A 20,347-nucleotide genomic window follows, 5' to 3' on the forward strand; every position below is an offset into this window, starting at 1 on the left:
GGAGTTCACATGAAACCAAAGGAAGTGCTAACTCCATCCTCCTCTTCCAAGGTTGATAGTTATGAATTATATTTTGTTTTGTCAAGGCTTAAAATACATATGTTTGCCTTTGTAAGCTTGATTCCTATAATTCTTTCTTTCTTTCTTTCCTTTTTTTTTCATAAAAAAGGTCTCCCTCTGTCGCCTAGGCTGGAGTGCAGTGGCATGATCTTGGTTCACTGCAACCAACCTCCACCTCCCAGGTTCAAGTGATTCTCCTGCCTCAGCCTCCTGAGTAGCTGGGGTTACAGGTGCATGCCACCACAGCCTGGCTAATTTTAGTATTTTTAGTGGAGCCTGTCTACTGAAGCTTTCACCATATTGGTCAGGCTGGTCTCGAACTCCCGACCTCAGGTGATCCACCCACCTCGGCCCCCCAAACTGCTGGGATTACAGGCCACCGCACCCGGCCAGTTCCCATAATTCTTTAGTATTAGTCCTATATTTATATGCATTAAATGCTAATCATAGGATATTATTCATATTTGAGAAAGACTACTGCTTTTAGACTTGAATAACAACTTGACATAAAACATCTGTGTCCCTCTTTTCTTTCCTCAGAACCTAGCAGACATTTCTCTTTTGTCTTCTGACATTACATTTGTTGTCAAGAAATATAATGTGAGTGTCTGGGCGAGGTGGCTCATGCCTGTAATCCCAGCCCTTTGGGAGGCCAAGGTGGGCAGATCACGAGGTCAGGAGATTGAAACCATCCTGGCTAACACGGTGAAACCCTGTCTCTATTAAAAATACAAAGATTAGCTGGGTGTGGTAGTGGGCGCCTATAGTTTCAGGTACTCGGGAGGCTGAGGCAGGAGAATCACTTGAACCCAGGAGGTGGAGGTTGCAGTGAGCCAAGATCACACCACTGCACTCCAGCCTGGGTGACAAAGCGAGACTCCATCTCGGGAAAAAAAAAAAAAGGAAAGAAATATAATGTCATTAGCTGGGTATGGTGGTGGGCACTTGTAGTCCCAGCTACTCAGGAGGCTGAGGCAGAAGGATTGCTCAGTAAGCCCGGGAGGTCAAGGTTGCAGTGAGCCCTGATCATGCCAGTGTACTTCAGCCTGAGCAACAGAGCAAGACCCTGTCAGAAAGAAGGAAAGAAAGAAAAGAAAGAGAAGGAAAGAAAGAAAGAAGGAAGGAAGGAAGGAGAGAGAGAGGGAGAGAGGGGGAGAGAAAGAAAAAGAGAAGGAGAGAGGGAAGGAAGGAGAGAAAGAAAAGAAGAAAGAGAAATAAACAAAAGAAGGAATGAAGAAAGAAAGAAAAGAAGCCAGGTGTGGTGGCTCACGCCTGTAATCCCAGCACTTTGGGAGGCGGAGGGGGGCGAATCACGAGGTCAGGAGATGGAGACTATCCTGGCTAATACAAGTGAAACCCCATCTCTACTAAAAATACAAATAATTAGCCAGGCATCGTGGTGGGCACCTGTAGTCCCAGCTACTCAGGAGGCTGAAGCAGGAGAATGGTGGGAACCCGGGAGGCAGAGCTTGCAGTGAGCCGAGATCACACCACTGCACTCCAGCCCAGGTGACAGAGCAAGACTCTGTCTCAAAAAAAAAAGAAGAAAGAAAGAAAAGAAAGGAAGGAAGGAAGAAAGGAAGGGAGGGAGGGAGGGAGGGAAGGAGAAAAGATGAGGTCATATTTCCCTTTTGTAGGGGCCTCCTTGAAATGCAATGATTTCATCAAGACACAGTTTAGAGTTAGTTGTTGTATAGGAAAATTTCCTAAAGAACACAGTGATTTTTCTAGCTCAGATTCCATTTTTCCTTTATTTCAGGAATATTCTCTTTTTTTATGTCATTGAATACTTTTTCTGTATCACTTTTCAGTTCTCTGCCACTATTCTTACTTTGCACCACGTCTGTCCTCTGTATAACTTACCTCCTCTTCAATCATTTTCAAGGTGTGTCTTCTCCCTCTCCATTCAATTTGATAATCATAAAACTTTCCTTTACGTAAGTAATTTTGTTTTCCATCTGGTCTCTTCATTCACTCCTATTTTATTCATCAATGTGGAAATTGTGATGATTTGATCCTCAATTTGTCTTATCAGCAGTTTAGTCTCTTTCATTTTATTCAGCTGTTTATTATTGCATTTTGGACCAACTTGTTCGACTACTTAAATTATTCTAAATCAGCACAGTAAAGATGCTCAAAACCAGGTCGCTGAAGCTGGACTACATAGGTTAACTGGCCACCTGCTACCCATAAGTAATTTAACCTCAGTTGATCTATAAAATTAAGACAATAAAAATACATACTTCACAGCACGTGCAAAGAAATAATGTGTTGGCCGGGCGCGATGGCTCATGCCTGTAATCCCAGCACTTTGGGAGGTCGAGGCAGGCAGATCACGAGGTCAGGAGATAGAGACCATCCTGGCTAACACAGTGAAACCCCGTCTCTACTAAAAATACAAATAATTAGCTGGGCGTGGTGGGGGGGTGCCTGTAGTCCCAGGTACTCAGGAGGCTGAGGCAGGAGAATAGCTTGAACCCGGGAGGTGGAGGTTGCAGTGAGCCAAGATCGCACCACTGCACTCACGCTTGGGAGACAGAGCAAGACTCCGTCTCAAAAAAAAAAAAAAAAAAAAAAAAGGAAAGAAATAATGTGTAAAGAACTTGAAACAGTGTCTGAAATGTATTAGACACTCAGTTAGTGTAAGCTATAATTACAGCACAAACATACTAGGGACATTTCCTTGTTTCTTGGGTAGCTTTTCTTTTCAAACAAGGCTCATCTATCTTTTTCATGCTGTGCTTCTTACTTTTTTTTTTCCCATAGCACATTTGCATAGTTGCCTTTTTATTGTCAGTTGTTAATGATCAACGTAGGCATCTCTGTTCAGAGCTTTCATTTTTCTGATCTGATGAGAGTCAAGTCTCTATGACTGCCTTCCTAGCTTTTCTGAGACATACTGCATTTCCTTGCAGTTACTACCTGAGGTCTCAGTATTACTAGAGCAGAAAGGAGAGCTTGGCTGGAACTGATCAACCTGGGCTCTGCTCTCCTGAGTTCAGGATAAGTGTTCCATGTCAAGGCTCACTCCACCCATTTGGAGGTGTAGCCTGTTTTCATGGAGGCTGGCTCAGCCCCCATATTCAGTGATAAATCCTGGAAAATGAAAAAAAGCTGACAGATTATTTTTTTTTTTTTTTTTGAGACGGAGTCTCGCTGTGTCTCCCAGGCTGGAGTGCAGTGGCGTGATCTCGGCTCACTGCAAGCTCCGCCTCCCGGGTTCACGCCATTCTCCCGCCTCAGCCTCCCAAGTAGCTGAGACTACAGGCGCCCGCCACCACGCCCGGCTAGTTTTTTTGTATTTTTAGTAGAGACGGGGTTTCACCATGTTAGCCAGGATAGTCTCGATCTCCTGACCTCGTGATCCACCCGCCTCGGCCTCCCAAAGTGCTGGGATTACAGGCTTGAGCCACCGCGCCCGGCCTAAAAGCTGACAGATTCTTAGCTCTCTGCTAAAATCTGGAGTGGTAAGATACGACCTTGGTTCCTACAATGTCTCCCTTATTTTTTCTCTGGACCTACCCTTGTCTCTTTCTCTCCAAATTGGGGAAGATTGATGAGCATTCTTAGAGGTTAAGCAAAAACACAGCAGAATCTCTGTTCCTCTTCTTGGCCTCCAACCCCACTGTGAAGATGATATATGAGGCTGTACTTCTTTCCTTGTTTGGCGGCTGGCAGTAAATTTTTTTCCCTGCTTTTTATGATTTTTCCCCATTCCTTGAGGAAATAAATAAGAGAAACAGTCTGTGGTCTGAATTCACTACTCCATCTTTTCTAAGTCCAGGTTCTTGTTTTGTTTTTTAAGACAGGGTTTCACTCTGTGGTCCAGGCTGGAGTGCAATGGCTCAATCATGGCTCACTGCAGCCTTGACCAGCTGGGCTACAGCAATCCTCCTGCCTCAGCCTCCTGAGTAGCTAGGACCACAGGTGCATGCCACCACGCCTGGCTAATTTTTTTTCAATTATTTGTAGAGATGCAGTCTCAGTTTGTTGCCCAGGCTGCTGTTCCACCCCTGGGCTCAAGGGAACCTCCTGCCTTGGCCTCCCAAAGTGCTGGGATTACAGGTGTGAGCCATGCCTGGCCCGTCCACGTTCTTAAATCACTGCTAGACTGGTTGTAGGACTCTGTAATCTGTAATACTGAGTAGAAGATTCTCTTCCTTTGATTTCTGCCATCAGCAGCCATTGTCTTAGTCAGTTCAGGCCGTTTTTTGTTTGTTTGTTTGTTTCAGACAGAGCCTTGCTCTGTTGCCCAAGCTTGAGTGCAGTGGCATGATCTTGGCTCACTGCAACCTCTGCCTCCTAAGTTCAAGCAGTTCTCCTCCCTCAGCCTCCTGAGTAGCTGGGACCACAAGTGCACACCACTGTACCTGGCTAATTTTTGTGTTTTTAGTAGAGACGGGTTTTCACCATGTTGGCCAGGCTGGTGTCAAACTCCTGACCTCAGGTAATCCACCCACCTCAGCCTCCCGAAATGCTGGGATTACAGGTGTGAGCCACCTTGCCTGGCCTAGTTCAGGCTATTTAACAGAATACCATAGGCTGGGTGGCTTATAAACACCAGAAATTTATTTCTCAGAGTTCTGGAGGCTGAAAGCCGGAGATCAGGGTGTCAGTCTGGTTGGGTTCTGAGTAATTAGATCATGGGCTCCACCCTCACAACCCAATTACCTCCCTCCTAAGTCCTCATCTCCTAATGTCATCACATTTGGGGTTAGGATTTCAACATATGAATTTTGGGGAGACACATTCAGCCCACAGCAGCCATAATCTTTCCAATGGGCCCTGAGATGGTCGTGATTAAATGGAGCACGAGTTCCAGGAAATGTCTTTCAGAATAGGGAGAAAGTTTAGGCAGTTGCTTCCCCCATGGAAAACTGGCAGTCTAAATACATACTGAATCTAGTCACATTGAATTGTTTACTGAATAAGCACTTTCATAGTCCATTGTAATACTTCAAAGTTTTGTGTACCGTTGCTATACTAAACTCTCTCTAAGGGTAATATTTTAAAAATTCTCTCTTCTGTCTTGGAGCAATAATCAGGTTACAAATTCTATGAAAGATTAAAACTTCAAATAAGATTTAAAATATTATTCAATAATTTTCATCTATGCCAACTATGGAAGGAGAAATGGGTAAATCTGTGATACCAGAGATCTCAGTAAGAATATCCAAAGGCAGCATTACTTGATACTGGTGCTAGGTGGTCTCCGTAACACCCTCCAAAATAGAATCACTCTAGACATTTCCCTGAAATCAGCTCTGATATTGATTCATTCTTTTTTTTTTTTTTTGAGACAGAGTCTTGCTCTGTCGCCCAGGCTGGAGTGCAGTGGCCAGATCTCAGCTCACTGCAAGCTCCGCCTCCCAGGTTTACGCCATTCTCCTGCCTCAGCCTCCCAATTAGCTGGGACTACAGGCACCCGCCACCTCTTCCTGCTAGTTTTTTGTAATTTTTAGTAGAGACGGGGTTTCACTGCGTTAGCCAGGATGGTCTTGATCTCCTGACCTCGTGATCCACCCGTCTCGGCCTCCCAAAGTGCAGGGATTACAGGCTTGAGCCACCGCGCCCGGCCTGATATTGATTCATTCTATAAGCAAGTATTTATTTACCAGCTTCGATGTAACAGGCTCTATGCTAGGCAATGGGAATGCAAAGATGAGAAAGATGGTCTAGGCTGGGCAAGGTGGCTCACACCTGTAATCCCAGCACTTTGGGAGGCTGAGGCGGGCCGATTACCTGAGGTCAAGAGTTCAAGATCAGTCTGGTCAACATGGTAAAACTCCATCTCTACTTCAAAAAAAAAAAAAAAAAATTAACCAGACGTGGTGGCACACGCCTTTAGTTGCAGCCACTCAGGAGGCTGAGGCACAAGAATTGCTTGAACTCAGGAGGTGGGGGTTGCAATGAGCTGAGATCGCGCTGCTGCACTCCAGCCTGCAGCCTGGGTGACAGAGCAAGATTCCATCTCAAGAAAAAAAAAAAAGAAAAGAAAAGAAAAAGAGGGTCTATTTTCTTAGGAGATCATAGTTCATTGGGAGAGGAAAAAGGTACATAGATAATTTCCATTTAATACAATACATTCTATAATAGATGCATGAACAGATGCTGGGGAATGCAGAAGGCTGTGAAAAATCAGCATATCGGCCAGCGCGGTGGCTCATGCCTGTAATCCCAGCACTTTAGGAGGCCAAGGTGGGTGGATCACGAGGTCAGGCATTCCAGACCAGCCTGGCCAATATGGTGAAACCCTGTCTCTACTAAAAAGACAAAAATTAGCCAGGTGTGGTGGTGCGTGCCTGTAATCGTAGCTACTCAGGAGGCTGAGGCAGAAGAATCACTTGAACTCGGGAGGCAGAGGTTGCAGTGAGTTGAGATCGTGCCACTGCACTCCAGCCTGGGCGACAGAACGAAACTCCGTCTCAAAAAAAAAAAAAAAAAAAAAAAAAAAGGCAAGAAAAAAGAAAAATCAGCATATTGTTACTTACAGACGTATGCAGGGGAGATGTCATTGACGTGGTAAGGAAGTATCAGGCAGAGAAGGTGGGGAGTAATGAAAGGGCCCAGCATGTTTAAAGGCACGCAGGTGTCAAGGGACTGCTTGGGCCAGAGCCAGGAGATGCTCTGGATGACGGGGTCATAAATTGCATGCGTGACTGGGGAGGGATATGATATTAGAATAAGCCTGAAAACAGACTGTGAAGGCTTTTCTCACCTTCCTAGAGAATCTGGAAGTCATCCTATCAAAAAGGGGAAGAAGCCAAGGAGGTGGTGGGACAGGTCATTAATTCTCACGGCAGTGATGAAAATGGCTGAGGAGGAAAGAGGTTGGTAGCTGGCTGGGCGTGGTGGTTCACGCTTGTATTCCCAGCACTTTGGGAGGCCAAGGCGGGTGAATCACTTGAGGTCAGGAGTTCGAGACCAGCCTGGCCAATATGGCAAAACCCCGTCTTTACTAAAAATACAAAATTAGTGGGTGTGGTGCCACACACCTGTAGTCCCAGCTACTTGGTAGGCTGAGGCAGGAGAATCGCTGAATCCTGGGAGGCAGAGGTTGCAGTGAGCCAAGATCACGCCACTGTACTCCAGCCTGGGCGACAGAGTGAGACACAGTCTCAAAAACAAACAAACAAACAAAAAAAAAGGCCGGGCGTGATGGCTCACGCCTGTAATCCCAGCACTTTGGGAGGCCGAGGCGGGCGGATCATGAGGTCTGGAGATTGAGACCATCCTGGCTAACATGATGAGACCCCGTCTCTACTAAAAATACAAAAAGAAAAAGAAAAATTAGCCAGGCATGGTGGCGGGCACCTGTAGTCCCAGTTACTGGGGAGGCTGAGGCAGAAGAATGGCATGAACCCGGGAGGTGGAACTTGCAGTGAGCGGAGATCACGCCACTGCACTCCAGCCTGGGCAACAGAGTGAGACTCTGTCTCAAAAAAAAAAAAAAAAAAAGAGAGAGAGAGAGAGCTTGGTAGCTGAAGAATTCACTGTGGGGCTCTTGGAGTTTTCCTGGCAACAAAAGATACAGATTTGCTAGTTGTATATGGGACATTTTGTATTTGTATTTGGTAGTTGTAGTGGAGAATGAAGGATGAGGGATAGAATCAGAAGATACTGCAATAATACGAATCTGGGGTTCATGAGTACCCCAGTGGGAATGGGGTTGAATAAAAGAAGGCTTCACATATTTTTGCTCAACACAGGGTAGATGGTGACCATGCTAACTAAGAGGGAAAATTAAAGAAGGAATGAATTTGCAAGTGTGAAAAGGATTTTACAGGAAATATAACAAACTCAGTTTCACATGTTTTTAAGTTTGGAATACCTGTTGTATAATCAGCAGTTGAGAGTTTAGTCTGAGGCTCAGGAGAGGTATGGCCTAGAGATATAATTTAGAGAGTCCTCATCAACACATAGGCAATACCTGAAGCTATAGCTTTGAATGAAATTATTCAATATTTTCAGAAATATTTTTTCTGGCCAGGTGTGGTGGCCCATGCCTGTAATTCTAGCACTTTGGAAGGCCAAGGTAGGAGGATGGCTTGAGCCCAGGTTTGAGATTAGCCTGGGCAAGATGGTGAGACCCAGCTCTACAAAAATAGAAAACATAAAAAAATCAGCCAGGCGCAGTGGTATGCGCCTGAGGTCCCAGCTATGGGGGCTGAGGTGGGAGGATCGCTCAAGCCCAGGAGTTCAAGGCTGCAGTGAGCTATGATCACACCATTGGACTCTAGCCTGAGTGACAGAGAGACCCCAAAACAATATAAATATAATTTTTCTCTCTGCTGCTTGCCAGATGGTGTGCCAGTGAAAGTGTAAAAGAATAAGTAAGAGAACATAAGGACAGAATTTTGAAGAAGGTTAGTATTTAAAGTATTAATTGTTAAACTCCAAAGAGCAAAGAAATCAACTAGGGAGCTGGCTAAAAATCAAGGTTCTCAGGCCACACCTCTGTGACCTTGGCTTTATTAACCAGCACTCCAAGTGATTATAATGCAGGCAATGCTCAAAGAAACATGATCTCGAAAGGAGGTCAGAGGAGGAGTCGGCAAAGAGACTGAGAAGGAATAAGAGGGAGGAAGAAAGCCAGATTGTCAGGTTCCTGAGCTTTAAGCTACACAGATGACGAGAGGATTTAAAAATATGGCCAGGCGTGGTGGCTTATGCCTGTAATCACAGCACTTTGAGAGGCTGAGTGGGGCGGATCACAAGGTCAGGAGTTTGAGACCAGCTTGGCCAACATGGTGAAATCCTGTCTCTATTAAAAATACAAAAATTAGCCAGGTGTGGTGGCACGTGCCTGTAGTCCCAGCTACCGTATTCTACTGAGGCAGGAGAATCGCTTGAACCCGGGAGGTGGAGGTTGCAGTAAGCCAAGATCGCACCACTGCATTCCAGCCTGGGTAACAGAGCAAGACTCTGTCTAAAAAAAAAAAATATATATATATGTGTGTGTGTGTGTGTGTGTGTGTGTGTGTGTGCTGTGTCCTGACTGGGCACAATGGCTCATGCCTGTAATCCCAGCACTTTGGGAGGCGAACGCAGGTGGATCACTTAGATCAGGAGTTGGTGACCAGCCTGGGCAACAAGGTGAAACCCCATCTCTACTAAAAATAGAAAAATTAGCCAGGTGTGGTGGTGGCTGCCTATAGCCCAGTTATTTGGGAGGCTGAGGCATGAGAATGACTTGAACCCAGGAAGCAGAGGTTGCTTGCCGTTCTGCTGATCTAACCTGCAATGGTCATGAGAGCTATTCTTTCTCCTTCTGGATACATGGGAGGAGTTGCAGTGAGCCGAGATCATTATGTATATACACACACACACACACACACACACACACAGCTGCTCATAGTGATAGAGGGACCTAGCCACACAGCAAATATATATATATATATGTGTATATATACATAATGTATATACAAAATATATATGTATATATACACAATATATACAAAATATATATACTACAATATACACATATATACACTATATATACACACACACATATATATATACACTATATATATATGCTGTGTCCTGGTGGCTTGAAGCCACATGGAGGATGGTTCATTAAATTCTAACAACTGCTTTTTGGCCTAGAGCAGTGTTTTACCCCTGTAACCCCAGCACTTTGGGAGGCTGAGGTGGGAGGATTGCTTGAGCCTAGGAGTTTGAGACCCGCCTGAGAAACATACAGGACCCTGTCTCTGTTTATTTACAAAACAAAGAAAAGAAAAAGAAATGCTAACAATTGCTTAAAAACAAATAAAACTTCGATGAGTTTCATAGGGTTCATTCAGAGCTCTCTGTCCTTCACTTTGACGGTTGCGCCTCAGTTCATCCGTGGGAAAAGTCTTACATCATCTCTAGGTCTTCTACCAAGCCACCCCTTCTCTGGTTTCTACCTGGGCACCTTTCCTCCTCCAGGCCTTTGCATTGGGTCCTTCTAACTTTAATGACATCTGTTCCCTTTAACAGGCACCTTTTACCAATTGGTTGACCAATAATGAGCCCCTTTTTAACATAGCCCGCGGCCCTCCCGCACCTGTGAACTGTCAGGCGGGCTCCTTATTAAGGTAACTATTAGAACCAGATACAGGTGGGGAAAAAAACTGTGGAAGACACTTGAGTAGTTATGTATCCAAATCCCCTCCCCAATGCAGCATTCTCTCTAGCAACATCCTCGACCGCTGCTCACCCAGCGTCTTTGCACCTATATCCAGTGCTACCAGGGTAGCCTGTCCCAGCACTCGACGGGCTTAGTTCTTATTGTAAGCTAAACCCCATAACAGTGCTACTCACTGACAAAGTTTTGGCCGCTGTGTCTATGCAGAGCAGGCCTTGCCTATGTCACAAGACAACTCTCATATATGAAATCCCTTGTTGTTTTCTCTTTTCTAGGTTAAACATCCTTAACAGCCTAGGGGCTCTGTATATTATGTGCTATTGAGCCTGTTTATTAATCTGCTTATTTCACTTGGAAACAAAACAATTCTTGGTTTTTTTTTTTTTTTTTTTTTTTTTTTTTAGACGGAGTTCGGCTGTTGCCCAGGCTGGAGTGCAATGATGCCATCTCGACTCACTGCAACCTCTGCGTCCCGGGTTCAAGCGATTCTCCTGCCTCAACCTCCCAAGCAGCTGTGATTACAGGCACCCGCCACCATGCCCGGCTAATTTTGTATTTTCAGTAGAGACGGGGTTTCTCCATGTTGGTCAGGCTGGTCTCAAAATCCCTCAGGTGACCCGCCTGCCTCAGCCTCCCAAAGTGCTGGGATTACAGGCGTGAGCCACCGTAGCCGGCCAATTCTTGCTTTATATAGTGTTTTAGTTTCCGGCCAGGTGTGGTGGCTCACACCTGTAATCTTAGCACTTTGGGAGGCCACGGTGGTAGGACTGCTTGAGCCCAGGAGTTCGAGACCGGCCTGGGAAATATAGTGAAATCATGTCTCTACAAAAAAATTTTTTAAAAGCCAGTTGTTGTGCTTGTCTGCAGTCCCAGCAAGTCAGGAGGCTGAAGTGGGAGGATCGCTTGAGCCCAGGAGTTTGTGGCTGCAGTGAGCCATGATTGTATCATTGCATTCCAGCCTGGGCAAAAGAGTGACTCTCAAAACAAAAAGACAGTGTTTTAGCTTTCTATTGCTGCTGTAACAAATTACCACACATTTAATGGCTTAAAACAACAAAAAGTCCTTATTTTCCAGCTCTGGAGGTAAGAAATGTGAAATGAGTCTTACAGGGCTAAAATCAAGGTATCAGTGGGGCTGGTTCCTTATTTCATCTTCAAAACCTATCACTCCAATTTCCCTTTGTCTCCCTCTTTTTTTTTTTTTCTTGAGACGGAGTCCCGCTCTGTTGTGCCCAGGCTGGATTGCAGTGGCGTGATCTCAGCTCACTGCAAGCTCCGCCTCCCGGGTTCTTGCCATTCTTCTGCCTCAGCCTCCCAAGTACCTGGGACTACAGGAGCCCGCCACAATGCTCAGCTATGTCTCCCTCTTACATAAGGATACTTGTGATTACATTCAAGGCCCACCCAGATAATTCAGGATAATCTTCCCACCCCAAATCCTTAAGGTAATCACAGGGACAAAATCCCTTTCACCATAGAAGATAGCATTCATAGGTTCCAGGGACTAGGACCTGGATTTCTTTGGAGGCCATTATCAGTCTGCCACAGATCCCTCAATCAATGCACTCTAAGACTGCATTAGCGTTTTCATCAACCAAGGCCTTCTTGTCTTATGATGCTTTTGCCATCAACTGAAACCCTCAGGCAATTTTCCACATGAACAGCCGTTGTGCTGGTCTAACTTGTGATGGTCATAAGAGCTGTTCTTTCTCCTGCATACATGGGAGGAGTGTACTTACCTGCTTCCTCTGGAGTTAGGTGTGATCATGTGACTGGCTTGACCAAGGTGATGTAAAATTTGCTGTGTGGTTATTTCCCTCTATCACCGTGAGCAGCCATGTTCAGATGACAGTTTTCCAGCAGGCTGAATCCAGCAGGCTAAATCCATCAGCTTGGATCCCAGAGTGAGGAAAATATTGCACAAAGGTGTCAGAGGACCTCGGTTCATCTGGGATGTGTTAGGTGAATGAGAAGTAAAACTTTATTACTTACATCACTGGAATTTTGGGAGTTATTTGTTACCACTGCATAATCTAGCCTATCCTGACTGATACAAACTCTTTCTACAGATAAGTCAATTTTTTTTTTTTTGAGACGGAGTCTTGCTCTGTCACCAGGCTGGGGTGTAGTGGTGCGATCTTGGCTCGCTGCAACCTCCGACTCCCTGGTTCAAGCAATTCCCCTGCCTCAGCCTCTAGAGTAGCTGGCATTACATGCACATGCCACCATGCCCAGCTAATTTTTGCATTTTTAGTAGAGACAGGGTTTCACCATGTTGGCCAGGATGGTCTCAATCTCTTGACCTCGTGATCCAAGGCCTCCCAAAGTGTTGGGATTACAGGCATGAGCCACTATGCCCGGCCTAAATGAGTCAATTTTTTTTTTTTTTTTTTTTTGAGACGGAGTTTCGCTCTTGTCACCCAGGCTGGAGTGTAATGGTGCAATCTCGGCTCACCGCAACCTCCGCCTCCCAGATTCAAGCAATTCTCCTGCCTCAGCCTCCAGAGTAGCTGGGATTACAGGCACGCACCACAATGCCCAGCTAATTTTTTGGTATTTTTGTTTTGTATTTTTTATATATATATATTTTTTTGTATTTTTAGTAGAGATGGGGTTTCTCCAGGCTGGTCAGGCTGGTCTCAAACTCCTGACCTCAGGTGATCCGCCTGCCTCGGCCTCCCAAAGTGCTGGGATTACAGGCGTGAGCCACCGTGCCCAGCCAAATGAGTCAATTTTTAAAGTCTAAACAGAGAACTTCCAATTTAATCCTCCCAAAGTGCTGGGATTACAGGCGTGAGCTACTGCGCCCAGCCTAGATGAGTCAATTTTTTTTTTTTTTTTTTTTTTTTTTTGAGACGGAGTCTCGCTCTGTCGCCCAGGCTGGGGTGCAGTGGCCGGATCTCAGCTCACTGCAAGCTCCGCCTCCCGGGTTCACGCCATTCTCCGGCCTCAGCCTCCCGAGTAGCTGGGACTACAGGCGCCCGCCACCTCGCCCGGCTAGTTTTTTGTATTTTTTAGTAGAGACGGGGTTTCACCGTGTTAGCCAGGATGGTCTCGATCTCCTGACCTCGTGATCCGCCCGTCTCGGCCTCCCAAAGTGCTGGGATTACAGGCGTGAGCCACCGCGCCCGGCCTGAGTCAATTTTTAAAGTCTAAACAGACAACTTTCCATTTAATCCCATTACATTTCATCTCTTCTGTAGTGACCAAGTCTTCAAGGCTTTTACAACATCTAGGAACCCCAATTCAATCATGCTGTATACAATGGATACTTTATCATTTTAAACTGTTAAACTGTTCTTTGTGTTTTGTTTAAAGATGGGCTCTCGCTCTGTTACCCAGGTTGAAGTGCAGTGGTGCGATCTCAGCTCACTGCAACCTCCACCTCCCCGGTTCAAACGATTCTCCTGCCTCAGCCTCCAGAGTAGCTGGGATTACAGGTGCCTGCCACCACACCTGGCTAACTTTTTGTATTTTTAGTAGAGACAGAGTTTTACTATGTTGGCCAGGCTGGTTTCGAACTCCTGACCTCAAGTGATCTGGCTGCCTCAGCCTGTCAAAGTGCTAGGATTACAGGTGTGAGCCACCACATCCAGCTCTGTGTTTTTATTACAATTATTGATTTGCAAAAAAGTGTATTAGGACAAAGTAAAGTGCATCAACCTATGACATGCCATTTGAAAACTCTCCCCAGATTGATACTGATCCAAGAATAAAAACTCTTGTAACATAGTACATATGGATACTTTATTATTTGCCTGGGATTCCTCATCTTAGCCATAAGCCATCGGATTTTCTTTTTTTTTTTCCGGAGACGGAGTCTTGCTCTGTCACCCAGGCTGGAATGCAGTGGCACCATCTTGGCTCACTGCAACCTCCACCTCTGGGTTCAAGAGATTCTTCCGCCTCAGCCTCCCGAGTAGCTGGGACTACAAGTGCCCGCCACCACGCCCAGCTAATTTTTGTATTTTTAGTAGAGGCGGAGTTTCACCATCTTGGCCAGGCTGGTCTTGAACTCCTGACCTCACGATCTGCCCACCTCGGCCTTTCAGGTGTGAGCCACTGCTCCTGGCCCGATTTTCAAACTACTTAGTTAAGTTTGGCAGAATATTTTCATTATTATTCTAGTGGCCCTTTAAAAAATTAGTATAGCAATTTTGCTTGTTAGGAATGCAGTCCAACTCACAGTGATCAGCACATTTTGTGTATTAAGTGCTCCTGGGTCATCTGATTAAATAACCATTCTAAAATTATACAGGGGTTCATACAAATATGACTAATTTGTATTTTCTGAAACTACCAAAACCCTCAGGTGTTATAAGACCTCTTCAGGCCAGGCAAAGTAGCTCACACCTATAATCCTAGCGCTTTGGGAGGCCGAGGTGGGCGGCTCTCATGAGGCCATGAGTTCCAGACTAACTGGGGCAACATGGTGAAACTCAGTCTCTACTAAAAACACAAAAATTAGACGGGCATGGTGGTGCACACCTGTAATCCCAGCCACATGAGTAGCTGAGACATGACAATTACTTGAACCTGGAAGGCGGAGGTTGCAATGAACCAAGATCGTGCCACTACACACCAGCGCCGGGGTGACAGAGGGAGACCCTGTCCGAAAGAAAGAAAGACCATTTCTTTTTTTCTTTTTTTTTTTGAGACGTAATCTCATTCTGTCGCCCAGGCTGGAGTGCAGTGGTGTGATCGCGGCTCACTGCAAGCTCTACCTCCATTCACACCATTCTCCTGCCTCAGCCTCTGGAGTAGTTGGGACTACAGGAGCCTGCCACGATGCCTGGCAGATTTTTTTTTTTTTTTTAATTTTTAGTAGAGACGGGGTTTCACCCTGTTAACCAGGATGGTCCCGATCTCCTGATCTCATGATCCACCTGTCTCGGCCTCCCAAAGTGCTGGGATTACAGGTGTGAGCCATGGTGCCCGGCCAAGAAAGACCATTTTGTAAGACTTAAGGCAGCAAAGTTAAATTATGTTCTATTCTAGTTCTTTCCAATGGTTTTGGCTTGAGTTAAAAAAAAAATCCTGAGCAGAGGCAAATGACATTGGATTTATCAGACCTTACTATATTTCCCTTCTACTACACTGCCTTTTGAAATAATAACATAGAAAGTACCCAAGCATGGCCGGGCGTGGTGGCTCATGACTGTAATCCCAACACTTTTGGAGGCTGAGGTGAGTAGATCACTCGAGGTCGGGAGTTCAAGACCAGCCTGATCAACCCTGGTGAAACGCTGTCTCTACTAAAAATACAAGATTAGGCCGGTGTGGTGGTGTACGCCTGTAATCCCAGCTACTTGGGAGGCTGAGGCCGGAGAATCACTTGAACCTGGGAGGCAGAGGTTACGGTGAGCCAAGATCGTGCCATTGCACTTCAGCCTGGGTAACAAAAAGAGAAAAAAAGAAAAAAAAGAAAAAGAAAAAAAAGAAAGTATTCAAGCATAATCATCCTTGAGGAGAGGAGGGGTTGAGATTAATGTAGAAGACTCTTTATAGAGATGGGGTGTTGCCATGTTGCCCAGCCTGGTCTCCAACTCCTGAGCTCAGGCAATCCTCCCCCTCAGCCTCCCAAAGTACTGGGATTACAGGTGTGAACCACTGCACCTAGCCAGAAGCCTCTTTTTCTAATCTTTATCTCTATATAGTAGCTAAGAGAATTGTTATTTTAGTACACTCTGAGGAGCAAGTGTGGCATAGTAATTAAGTTCAATGAATTCTAGAATCAACGTGTCAAAATTTAAATTCTGACTTTTTTTAAAGCCAATTAAATTTAGCAGAGGGGAGTTGTATACTAAATTCTGTCTTTATCACTTACGAGTTTTGTGAGTTTGGACAAATTGCTCAAAATCTAACACTTGGATTTCTTATCTGTAAAATGGAATAACAGTAGGACCTCCCTCATAGTGTTCTGGGGAGGATTAAAGTAGATAATCTAGGTAAATTGCAGCCGGGCTCGGTGGCTCATGCCCGTAATCCCAGCACTTTGGGAGGCCGAGGTGGGCAGATCACAAGGTCAGGCATTCGAGACCAGCCTGGCCAACATGACGAAACCCATCTCTACCAAAAAAAAAAAAAAAAAATTAGCCGGGTGTGGTGGTGGGCGCCTGTGTTCCAGCTACTCAGGAGGCTGAGGCAGAAGAATCGCTTGAACCCAGGAGGCAGAGGTTGTAGTGAGCCGAGCCGAGATTCAGCCACTGCACTCCAGCCTGGGCAACAGAGCAAGACTCTGTCTCAAAAAAAAAAAAAAAAAAAAAGATAATCCAGGTAAATTGCACAAAAGGAAGTAAGTGTTCAACAAACGTCTTTAATGTTATGTAAGATTTTCGATTTTCCCTTGTATTGTATAGAGATGGATAATCAATAAATTATTTTGGTGGTCAAGAGTACATTTAAAAGGATCACCTATGTCTTGTCAAACTTTTACATGAGATAAACGAAATGACGAAGAGCTCAGTATACTCCAGATGTTGCTTAGTGCTTGGGGACTTTGGCTGTAAATTCCTTTAAAATGTAAGTTTGCATGCCTTTGCAATTTCTCCCTAACAAATGGTATTGATTCAACATGACTTAGGTTGCAAAGACCAGACACATTTTGATTACCTTCTTTAGTGTCACCTGGCTATCTTAATTGATAGATTAGGAGCAGCAGACCATCAGAGAAGCCCAGGAAATCTCACCATTTCTTTTTGTTTTCTCTCTCTAGGGATTCCAAGTCTTCTGTGTAAGGACATGTTTAGGATTCCAAAAGGAAGAGGGAAAAAGAAAAAAACCCTTCAAAGTCACTAATCCAAGATACTCTGATATTACTTTTAGAGTACTTTAGAGTACCTTTAAAGAAAAGAAACTTTCAAAATTCCCCAAAGGAGAGCAAGACTATTATTTCTGATATTTGTAGACTTACTTAAACTTTCATAAAATATTTACGTTAAAAAATCTAAAAGGATGGGGTATGATAATCGAGTTTATTTTTATTTTATTTATCAGTTAATCAAAATAAAGTCCTCTTCAGTGTCCTTCAGACTAAAGTCTATGCTGACTTTTTGGATGAAAAAAATACGTACAATCTTTGCTATCTAACAATATCAATGATATAAAATCATTATTGTTTTCATTTATAATTATTTAATTGTATTTATGTGCTATATTATATTTACTGAAGGAGTCATCTGACACGGCCTGCACATCTATCTTTTAGAGTTTTTTGGTAGAGGATCTCTGTCATTCATTTGGGTGGGAGAATGAGGAGTCAGGGCATAATGAAAGGCTGACTGCCCCGGCACTTTCATCTTTGTACTCATTTTCTGAAGTGCATTCCTTCACGAAATCTCAGTCGGCTCCTCCCTTCCTAAAATAACACTGTGGCACTTCAAAATCTACCTCGGCCCTCCCCCACTACCCTAATTGCACATAAAACCACTAAGGGCGCTGTCAGGGCTAGCTACATAATTTATGGGGTCTGGTGCAAAATGAAGACGCGTGACCCCTTGTTCCGTATGCAGCGGCGGAAGTACCATTAAAAGGACTCACAGAAAAAGCTTTTTCTTTTGTTCTGTACTCTGTCCCTTCACTTGTCACAATGTTTTTTATTTGCTCTTTAATGTCATTCCAAGCTAAAAAAAAAAAAAAAAAAAAAATTAAAAATTTAAATTAAGGAGGCTGAGGCAGGAGAATGGCGTGAACCCGGGAGGCGGAGCTTGCAGTGAGCCGAGATCGCGCCACTGCACTCCAGCCTGGGCAACAGAGCGAGACTCCATCTCAAAAAAAAAATTTTTTTTAAATTAATTTCACCATTTTATTTATTTATTTATTTATTTATTTATTTATTTATTTATTTATTTAGAGATGGAGTGAGTCTTGCTCTGTCGCCAGGCTGGAGTGCAATGGTGCGATCTTGGCTCACTGCAACCTCCACCTCCTGGGTTCAAGCAATTCTCCTGCCTCAGCCTCCCGAGTAGCTGGGATTACAGGCACAGCCATCACTCCAGGCTAATTTTTGTATTTTTAGTAGGGACAGCGTTTCACCATGTTGGCCAGGATGGTCTCAATCTCCTGACCTCGTGATCTGCCCACCTTGGTCTTCCAAAGTGCTGGAATTACAGACATGAGCCACCACACTCGGCCTCAACATTCATATTATATTGCACAATGCCCATTTTAAATGAAAATGTCAGGCCGGGCGCCTTGGCTCATGCCTGTAATGAGCCTCTACTAAAAATACAAAAATTAGCTGGGCGTGGTGGTGAGCCCCTGTAATCTCAGCTACTCGAGAGGCTGAGGCAGGAGAATCGCTTGAACCGGGAAGGTGGAGAAAGAAAGAAAGAAAAGAAAAGAAAATGTCAGAGCATTTAACTCACGCAGAATCACCAAACTACACACTTCATTGTGCACGGATCATGTGTATTTTGTTCTGTCCTTACAAGAACAATGAAGGGCTGGGTGCGGTGGCTCACCCCGTAATCCCAGCGCTTTGGGAGGCTGAGGTGGAAAGACTGCTTGAGGCCAGGAGTTTAAAACCTGCCTGAGCAAGAACATAGAGAGATTTTATCTCTACAAAAAATTTAAAAATTAACCAGGCATGGTGGTGTGTGCCTGTAGTCCCAGCTACCAGGGAGGCTGAGGCAGGAAGATCATTTACGTCCAGGAATTCAAGGCTGCAGTGAGCTATGATCATACCACTGCACTCCAGCCTGGGTGACAGAGTGAGATGCTATTTCTAAAAAGTAATTAAAAATTTTTTAAAGTAAAGTGTATTAATTTGTTTGCATGCTGCTGATAAAGACATACCTGAGACTGGATAATTTATAAGGAAAAAGAGGTTTAATGGACTCACAGTTCCACATGACTGGGGCGGCCTCACAATCATGGCGGAAGGTGAAAGGGACCTCTTACCTGGCGGCAGACAAGAGAGAATGAGAGCCAAGCAAACGGGTTTCTCCCTTTTATAAAATTATCAAACCTCTCGAGACTTATTCCCTACCACAAGAACAGTATGGGGGAAACAGCCCCCATGATTCCATTATCTCCCACCAGGTCCCTCCCACAACACGTGGGAATTATGGGAGCTATAATTCAAGATGAGATTTGGGTGGGGACACAGTCACATCGTATCAAAACGGAGCAGTAGAAATGCGGTACAAAACTCACTCAACCTTTTTAATTTCATGTGTTGATGCAGGAAGATTTTACCACTACTCCATACCTTCCTAATGAGGAAAGAAGGACCTGAAGGAAAAAGAATCCTGCACTGCCCCATCTTTCCCTTTCTTCCTACGTCCTCATTTTCAGCACAGATACTGTGATTGGCTCATACAGAGAGGTAACATGAATAAGAAAGGCTAGATAGAGCTCCTTGGTTTGTCATATTTCCAACATCTAATGACATTTATTTAGGCATTTGAAGCAGCCTTGATTTGAATGGAAGTGTGGCCTCTTGAGGCCATGAGCAGACCCCCGCATCCCTTAGATGTAGGCATAATACGGCCGGGCGCGGTGGCTCAAGCCTGTAATCCCAGCACTTTGGGAGGCCGAGACGGGCGGATCACGAGGTCAGGAGATCGAGACCATCCTGGCTAACACGGTGAAACCCCGTCTCTATTAAGAAATACAAAAAACTAGCCGGGCGAGGTGGCGGGCGCCTGTAGTCCCAGCTACTCGGGAGGCTGAGGCCGGAAAATGGCGTAAACCCGGGAGGCGGAGCTTGCAGTGAGCTGAGATCCGGCCACTGCACTCCAGCCTGGGTGACAGAGCGAGACTCCGTCTCAAAAAAAAAAAAAAAAAAAAAAAAGATGTAGGCATAATACATTTGCCTTGTATTCTCTTTGAGTCTCACTGAACTTGTCCACCAGAATTCTGTGCTCAGCAGGCATCATTAATGCTATGTGTAAGGATGGCTGAATACACACAAATCATGCATTTCTTCTCTGCTCACATGCTCCATCGTCCTATCGGACTTCACTTGCAAAATCCAAGTTCAAAGATAAAATTCTGAAGAAATTCAAACGTGAGGCCCCTGTGAACTGGGCCCGTGCACAGGCAACATGGCCAGGGAGCTGGCCCTGGTTGCTGTTCTATTGTCATTCAGTGGCGGCTTGCGCGCAGTATCACAACCACCAGTTAGTTTATAAGAAGTGAGTTGAGAATCAG

General features: G+C 44.9%; 1 protein-coding gene across 33 annotated transcripts in view; it reads right to left on the reverse strand.

Moving 5' to 3' along the window:
• BASP1 (brain abundant membrane attached signal protein 1) overlaps window positions 1-20,347 on the reverse strand; it is a 1,209,505-nt gene that overhangs the window by 294,341 nt on the left and 894,817 nt on the right. Inside the window, exon 1 of one of the 33 annotated variants that reach the window (XM_050794718.1) lies at window positions 19,653-19,656. The exons of the other annotated variants lie outside the window; for them this stretch is intronic. The gene's annotated coding sequence lies outside the window, so the exon portion shown is untranslated. Of the gene's footprint in view, window positions 1-19,652; window positions 19,657-20,347 lie in introns of those variants that run through there. 33 annotated transcript variants of the gene reach the window in all.

Source organism: Macaca thibetana, chromosome 6 (assembly GCF_024542745.1).
Source record: "Macaca thibetana thibetana isolate TM-01 chromosome 6, ASM2454274v1, whole genome shotgun sequence".
Classification (NCBI taxonomy): Eukaryota; Metazoa; Chordata; class Mammalia; order Primates; family Cercopithecidae; genus Macaca; species Macaca thibetana.